Source organism: Sinocyclocheilus grahami, unplaced genomic scaffold (genome assembly GCF_001515645.1).
Source record: "Sinocyclocheilus grahami isolate Dianchi unplaced genomic scaffold, SAMN03320097.WGS_v1.1 scaffold1740.1, whole genome shotgun sequence".
NCBI lineage: Eukaryota > Metazoa > Chordata > Actinopteri > Cypriniformes > Cyprinidae > Sinocyclocheilus > Sinocyclocheilus grahami.
Window position 1 is genome coordinate 1,984 of NW_015506919.1, and position 9,055 is coordinate 11,038.

At 45.1% G+C, this 9,055-nt stretch overlaps 1 pseudogene; it reads right to left on the reverse strand.

Annotated features, from left to right (window-relative positions):
- Positions 1-7,677: 7,677 nt before the first annotated feature.
- On the reverse strand, positions 7,678-8,455 carry LOC107572370 (putative nuclease HARBI1; annotated as a pseudogene).
- Positions 8,456-9,055: the final 600 nt, after the last annotated feature.

Below are 9,055 nucleotides of genomic sequence, written 5' to 3' on the forward strand. Positions count from 1 at the left end.
AGATGTGAGAATAACAGTGCAAAAGAACCTGTTGCAAAGAGAGCCAAAGCAAAGCAGCCCACTTGGTCATGGAAATGGAGATTCCTGCCTGCACAGGAACCTGGACCACAGCTGAGACCATGTGATGCACACACTCCCATGAGTTATTTTATGTGATAGTTATATGTATTTTAAATAAACTACAAACAAAAAATATATAATTTTCTTTTTTCCTCACATTCTTTCTTGTAGCATTTCCCTCACAGTCACACACCTGACTGAAAGGCTCATTATGCAGCTCATTATGCAGGCCTTTGTCTTCTCAGGTGTGAATCACAGCATTATGCATGATCATTTCTTGCCTCCTCGCATATACCTGTTCTACACAAAATGTGTCTTAGAACATTTAAATCAATATATTTTTTTCTGTGAATGAGTGAGTAAGATGATTTTCACATAATTTTGAAGCAAAAACTCTAGACTTCAAGATCCAGTTCTCAAAAGTCTTGTGAACAAATGTTCTGTATGTGTTTTATGGCCTTATTTCAGTGACTAAAATTGTAGTTTTTCCACTAAGCACGCATAAATGTTGTTTTCTCAAAAACACAATCACATACATACAGTACATGCTGCTCACATATTATTGTAGCCCAGTTTGTGCTGATTACAGTGTTATTAAACTTTAGACATTTAAATGTTTGTAAGCAACTGAAAAAAGCACAAATGTCAGGGCATGTCAAAACTTTTCCAGGCCCCAAAACACCCTCAGACCCCAGAGGGTTAATTTGTGTTCCGAAGATGAACGAAGGTCTTACGGGTTTGGAAAGACATGAGGGTGAGCTCTGACATAAATTTCACTTATCTTTTCCCAAAATATTTGCAGGAACCGAAGCAGCCACCATCAGGTGTGGGTATAGAGTCAGGGGAGACAACTGCAGGAAGCTAGAAGTGGTTTGATCTGATGCATGAAGCTATTGGGGGGAGGCCATCAATTCAGCCTCCTCTTCTGATAGCTTCAGCATCCACTTCCACCACACCACCATCCAGCTCCACAGACCTGCTTGAAAGAGGTGACAGCGAGGTTACCCCCTTGCCAGCAAAAAGACAGCGTAGGGATCCAGTTTTAGAGTTCCTGGAAAAAGAGGCAGAGAGGTCTGAGGCCAGGCAAAGAAGATCAGAGGAAAGAGAGGAAAAATTGATGAACCTACAGGAGAGAATTGTTAATAAGAAGTGAATTTGTAAAACAAAATAATAATAATAATAATAATAATAATAATAAAACGGTTATTGAACTTGTTGTTTTCTCATTTTTACTATTGCAGGCAATACAGTTTTTTAAAGTATTGGTTACTGGGGATCAGTTCATTAGTTTTAATTTTTTTGATAATACTATATATATCAGTAATTCTATAATTCAAATGTGAAATATAATTATGTATTTACATTAAGGAACCTCTTCTGACAAGTAAAGTTATTGTATGCTTATTCTTTCAATGTGAAAACCGAGTTTCTTGAATAAGATGTTACAGGGGACTGGTTTATCAGGTAACAAATATTAATATTTAGTTTTTTCCAGATTGCAGAAATCTGTTCAGCAGAGGATTCTCACTATAGCAGAATGTAGTCATGATCCCTGAGAGCTGTCACATTGATAATGTCATCTCTGCCAGGTGCAGAGACTGCTGCAGCAAGGTGCTCTCTTATTTGTTCTCCACCCTGAGGGTCTTGGTTGTGTGGCAGTGCATCATTGTTGTCATCTGGCACAAGTGCTGCCTCAACTGGCTCCAAAATGTCACCATTGGTGAGACAAATGTTATGAAGAATGGCACAGCAAGCAATCACAGCAGGGGCAAAACTGGGCTTCACCTCCAAAGCTTTAAAAAAAGATGCTCTGCCACCTTGATTTCATTATCCCGAAGGACCTCTCAATGATACTTCGTGCCTTTGAATGGTGCCGGTTGAATCAAGCTTGTGTTGAACTTGTGACAGGCTCCCTGTATGGAGTTATTAGGGCGATTGGCTGAGATATACAGGGATACCTGCCATCCCCAAGGATCCAGAAATTCTCAGGTGGGTAAAGCTGCTGGCAAAATAGTGGACTGTTTTTTAGAACTCTGGAATCGTGAACTGAGCCTGGGTATCCTACGAAGACAATAAGGCAGAATAGTTTCAATACTGTAATAAATGCTATGTCAGTTAGCACTGCATTGTTCATATACTTTATTTATTACTTGAAGATGACTTGACAAATACAAATAAGCCATATATTGTTTTCATACAGCGATAGCTGGACGCTTTTGTCCATATTAGGAATTTCCTCATAGACTTTCTGCGCGAGAGCGCCCTCCGGCTTTGAGTATGAATGAAACATACACTGCACGGAGTGTTTAGCGCTACGCTATGTTCATCTCGCCTTATTCTGCGTCCGAATAAAACATCAGATCATGCACAGACTATCCTGTCTCTTTGAATTTAAATCTATATTTATTCACACCGGCTCTTGAAAACCTCTATGCGAACACACTTGCCCGAAAAAGTGCGGGGGACGAATTTATGTGATATTAAAAGTGCGGGGGACACGTCTCCCGCACCCCCCGTGTAATCTACGCCCCTGCATGCTTCATCATTTTTACCCCAAAACATTGAAGACTTTTTATTTTTAAATGTATGTGACTCAAACTGATTCAAAATTATGGAGGTCACCTTACAGTTTATGCATGTAAAATTATTTAATATTTTTAAACAAAACTATTACGTCTTTATTTTTTTTCATTAAATGCTTTTATGTATAATGCTTGAATTATGAATCTGACATTACACTTTACCGGTAAGTGCAGTACCACACAAGTAGAGAGCGCTATAGGATTAACTTCAAGCTTGGTAATTTACCAGTTGTCGGCCGTTGCGTAAGAAAATCAATCCATATTTTTAAACAAAACTATTACGTCTTTATTTTTTTTCATTAAATGCTTTTATGTATAATGCTTGAATTATGAATCTGACATTACACTTTACCGGTAAGTGCAGTACCACACAAGTAGAGAGCGCTATAGGATTAACTTCAAGCTTGGTAATTTACCAGTTGTCGGCCGTTGCGTAAGAAAATCAATCGTCTCGTTTGTTCTGTGAAAGCTCTCAGTTGTATAATTTGAAGAACAATAGATATAATTTTGTGAAAGCACGACATACTGAAGCAGCAAGTCTTCTAATCTGAGATAAAATCTGGCAGGAAATACTCTTGCAGGTAAGCACTGCATGTGACACAAAGCAATCACAACCACACTGTCAGAATTTTTATTTATTATTATTATTATATTTTACCAACAATAAAAGCACAAAGAAAAAACCGGCATCCCTTCCGGCGCACTCAGTGTCCTAATTCACTTATTAACTCCTTCAAGTGGACTAATGTAGAGAATAGTGAATATGGTATGGGTATAAGACTCGTTCGAGATGCATCGGCGCTGCGCAGACTGATGAGCGTGTGACATCAAAGTACCGCAAGAGCGACTGGAGAGCATATGCCTTTGAATCGCTCTCGCGGTACTTTGATGTCATACGCTCATCAGTCTGCGCAGCGCTGATGCATCTCGAACAAGACATCGGTTGTACACTCTTTATTGCGGTGCATTGTGGGATTGAATGAGTGCACTCAGTAATGTCCACTATGGTTTCGGACACCACTAAAAATGTCTGTCCCCTCAAATAGTGCCCAGTGACTAGTCGCCACCTTAGCTTCCTGTTCAAAATAGCATTAAAAATCCTCAATATTTTAAAAACATTTTAAAAACATTAATCTCATAGCATTATTTTTTGCAATTGCAGGGTTAATACATCTAAATGCTGCTTTATTATCTGAATGCAGCTTCTGCTATGGATTTTATTGACTCTGATTTAATTGGATTGATAACAGCTTATACATACATAAAAAAATCATCATAACATATTTGATAATTTCTATACAGAAGTAAAGGACCACAAATGTTGATTAGCATTGCATTATAAATATGCTTTTATATGAAAATACCCGATATTGCTTAAAGAGCACAAAATAAATCATATATTATCACAATCATGTGCCATTTAATAGAACTTCATAAGTTGTATCCCTTCTGTGAGTCTCACTTGAGGACTTTCTGCATGAGAGTGTCTCCAACTCTGAGTATGAATGAAACAGACATTACAGGAGTGTTTAACAATGCTCTCATTGCACCATTCATTTGGCATTCAGAATATTTAACAAGCTTCACATTTGATAGGTGTAGAAATGACTGCACTGTTATGATAGCAGACTAATGATAGCTAAATAAAAGAGATGCTGACTAAATGGTCTCAGAAAGTGATGACAATTTATTGCATTTATAATGTGACCTGGAAACAAAGGTAGGGCCAAAATCAAAACCAGTGAATACTGATCAACAGTTTACAGTTGCAAACTTACAGAAACGGGCAGCTGTTGAGAGAAACTTCAGTTCCTCAGTAGTTGTGTTTTCTGGCTGCATGGGGCATCCAGATTGACCTTCGTTAATGAATGCTACATTAATTCCTTATGATTACACCTGCGAAACAGAACGGACTCGTGTGAATCATACAGAAGAACGTCTCGGTTACGTATGGTAACCCTCGCTCCCCGAAGGAGGGAACGGAGACGTCACGTCGGATGACCGACGAATTGAGATCTTGCTTAGAGAGACCAAACTACTTAGAGTGTAAACTAAACCATGTAACATTGGCATGCGATTATTGCATCCAGCTGCCGCTGATCACAGCGTGAGTATAAGTAGGCAGCAGATGCAGCGCATATTCAGGTTTTCGCTGAGGAGCCGAGCCGGTGACCTGGCCGCTCAGCGGTGGTACAGGAGCTGTGGCGACGGGAAGTGACGTCTCCGTTCCCTCCTTCAGGGAACGAGGGTTACCATACGTAACCGAGACGTGCCCTTTCAGTCGGTCACTCTCGACGTCACATCGGATGACCGACGAATTGGGATCCTACCAAAAGGTCACAGATACTGCCCCTTCCAGTGTCCTGTGGAAGCCACCTGCGCCCCTACTTTTTGGCATAGGCCGGGGCTTACCACAAGAAGACCAGCTACTGCTGCAATGGCACTACCCAATGAGTAAGACTGGATAACACTGGGGAAACGTACCCGTTCTACTTGGAACAGGGACGTTACGGAAGCTCCAACCTTCCCGAAGAAGGTTTCGGAAACAAATACACAAATGAACATTCCTTAGGTGCATATGGAAGTGACCCTCTTGGAATGGCAGAAGTCTGCCGGGGAAACACGGGCTCGAGGCTATACCGTGGACTTTACACATATGGGATCCACTTAGGTCTTACATAAGGAACCCAGCCTTCTACCGGTTCTCGAGGATTCAATGAGTGAAGATCTGGTGCCGGACGCTCTGCCACGTCTGCTGCCGAGGGGACAGAGGAGCTCAACAGGGTCTACTATATGGACTCTCTGGAGTGGTTTTAGCAAGCCGACCCGAAGCTGGGGCCTCTCAGTGCTCCTACCAATTTGAGGTGAGTACACAGGAGGATACCGGCTCCACACGAAGGCTATAGAATCTAGCGAACGTGTTAAGGGTCGCCTAGCCCGCAGCTCTACAGATATCCGCCAGCGAAGTGCCACGAGCCAGTGCCCAGGAGGATGCAACACTTCTAAGTTGAGTGAGCTCACAACCTGAATGGGCAGGGCACACCCTGTGCCTGATAAGCCAGGATGATGGCATCCACTATCCAGTGGGCCATCCTCTGCTTAGAGACGGCATTCCCCTTCTGCCGGCCTCTGTGACAGACAAAGAGCTGGTCTGAGGTCCTGAAGCTTTGCGTCCGGTCTACGTAGCACCTTAAGGCTCGGACGGGACAGAGCAAAACTAGGGCTGGGTCTGCCTCCTCTGAGGGCAGCGCTTGGAGGTTCACCACCTGATCCCTGAAGGGAGTAGCGGGAACCTTGGGCACATAGCCGGGCCGGGGCCTCAGGGTTACCTGGGAGTCAGGCGGCCTGAACTCTAGGCACGAATCATTGACCGGAAATGTGTGCAGGTCCCCTACCCTCTTGATGGAGGACAATGCCAGCAGGAGCAAAGTCTTTATCGAAAGAAACTTCAGCTCGACTGTCTGCAAAGGCTCAAATGGGCCCTGCTGTAGTGCCGTGAGCACCAGAGACTCGGGATCCTCGCCACCCCCCCCCCCCCCCCTAGGCGTCACCCTGGTCCTGTGGGGAAACACACAACTCGTTGTAGGGGTATTACGGGGGGGGGATTTTAGGTTGCCTGCCAGACCTGCCCAACCGGCATGATGAGCCCTCTTCCGATCTTGTACCCCAGGTATTTTGCTTCGCTGGAGCTCCGTCAACACCCTCCGTAGACGCTCCAGGTGAGTCTCCCAGCCCTCAGAGTGGATAACGACATCATCCAGGTAGGCCGCGGCGTAGGCTTGGCGGGGCCGGAGCAAGATGTCCATCAACCGCTGGAATGTGGCTGGTGCCCCGTGTAGGCCGAAGGGTAGCACACGGTAATGCCAGTGGCCATTGGGAGTGCTTAAGGCTGTCTTCTCCTGGGACTCCGGGGAGAGGGGCACCTGCCAATATCCTTTGGTGATTTCCAAGGTGCTGATGTAGCGAGCCTTGCCCAGCCGGTCCAAGGGCTCGTCCACCCGCGGCATGGGATAGCCGTCAAAGGCAGAGACTTGATTGACATTCCTGAAGTCGTTACAGAACCGGAGGGTGTTGTCCGGCTTTGGAACCATCACGATGGGGCTGGCCCACGGGCTACGGGAGGGCTCGATGATTCCTAGTTGGAGCATCTTCTTGATTTCCTCCTCTATGGCCGGCCGGCGAGCTTCCGGTATCCGGTAGGGCCGCTGCCGGACTACGACTCCTGGTGGTGTGCGGACCTCGTGTTCGATGATGGTGGTTCTACCCGGGGTCTCACTGAACACATCCCGGAACTGACTGACCAGGGCCTCGAGTTCCGCTTTCTGGGTCGCCGACAGCTGCGGTTCCAGGTCCACCACTGGGGGCCCGGTATGGGCTAGCGCGGCGAGTTGCTCGGGCCGGGGAACCCACTTCTTGAGCAAGTTGACGTGGTAGATTTGCTCCGTCCGTCGGCGGCCTGGTTGCCGCACCCGGTATGTCACCGGTCCCATCCGTTCCACTACGGTGTAGGGCCCCTGCCAGGTCGCTAGAAACTTGCACGCAGCTGTCGGGACCAGTACCACCGCTCGATCGCCCGGCTGGAACTCCCGGGCCTGGGCGGGCCGGTTGTACAGCCGTTGGTGGGCGCGCTGGGCGGTCACGAGATGTTCTTTAACCAATGGCATGACCCGGTCTATCCTTTCTCTCATCTCCCGTATGTGCTCGACAAGGCTACGAAGGGTTCCCCTCAGAGGCTACGAAGGGTTGGTTCTCCCATGCTTCCTGAGCCACGTCTAGAAGGCCCCTGGGTTGTCTCCCAAACAGCAGTTCGAAGGGGGTGAAGCCTGTGGAGGCTTGGGGTACTTCCCGGACTCCAAAGAGCACGTACGGGATCATGAGGTCCCAGTCACGCCCATCTTCGGCCACCACCCGCTTCAGCATCCGTTTGAGTGTCTGGTTAAACTGCTAACCGCTAAGGCAAAAGATAATCCCCCTTTTTTTTTTGTCAGAACAACTAAAAAGCCATGGAAACCATATTGGCCTTTTCGTATTTTTTTTTTTAATTCTCAAAAATGGTGTTCCACAATCCTGTCCCGTGCAGCTCTGCCACTAGGTTGGTCCAAGTGCACTGGCTGGAAGTTATCATCAGGCTGCACCTTCACCACAGGGGTACTCTCCTTTCTAATGGTGGCAATGTTGTGTAATACAGCACATGCGACAATGTTGCATGCCCTGTCAGGTGCAACCCTCAGACTCTTCAGACACTGAAATCTTCCCTTTAGTTGCCCAAAGGTCATTTAAATACATGCCCTTGTCCTGGCTAGAACTGCATTGTAACTGGTTTGTGGTCCAGGGTTGGGGTCAGGGAATGGGGTCATAAGATGCTGCCTACAGGCATAGCCCCTGTCTCCGAACAGGATCCCGTCGTAATCACCTGTACAATGGTAAAATGCAGTACTGTTAGGCTCAGAATAAGTTTGTGTGTAATAATACAGTGAGCTTGACATTAATATTTTACCTTACCATGTTCAAATAATGTGCATAAACGTGACTCTCTGAAAATTCTTGAGTCATGCACAGATCCTGGCCATTTGGCTGCCACATTTGTGACATGGCACATAGAGTCACACACCATCTAAGACATTGTAGTCAATCAACTGCTTACTTGTGTAAAACATTGTGTATATTACCAATCTAAAATATTAAGAATAGTAATAGTAACTCACCTGCACATTTATACTGTGAACCCCCTTTTGGTTCACAAAATCCCCTTCATTGGGGCCTGGTGGTGCCTTGATATGAATGTGTGTGAAGTCTATGGCACCAATCACATTAGGGGGGACAATCGATTCATATTTACTAGCGTGGTCATATTCACACAATGTTCATTAACAAGTAGAATGTACTAGGGGTTGAACGACTTCTGATTTTTTGAAGTCGACTTTTATGTGATGAAAGTCGAGTCGAAGTCGACTAGTCGCTGATGACGTCATTAATGAACAAATAAGTCTGGAGCTGTGACAAACACCTTGTGCACAGCTATGGCATATGACACAGCGCTGCCCACATGGCTGTTACTCCTATAACAGCTTTTTTATCAGTTCTTTTGTCTTTGGGTCGTTATATTTCTCACAGATTTCTGCTCGTTCTAAATCAGATACAGATAAAGTAGCACAGTAAAGATTACATTAATATGAATGCATTAGTGAGAGCGATTGCGTGTGTGAATTAATTCTACCTGGCAGCATGTCTCTACTAGTAGTGAAGCTGTGGAATTTACTAGTTATTAAGAAATATATGCTTGAACTTTTCAGTTTCTAAGCTATTTTATTGAAAAATCACAGAACAGTGTTGACAATACATTTCCGCGCTGAATGATTCTATGCGCGTGATGTATGCTACTGTCTGTAGCCTGTGTGTGTGTGTGTGTGTGT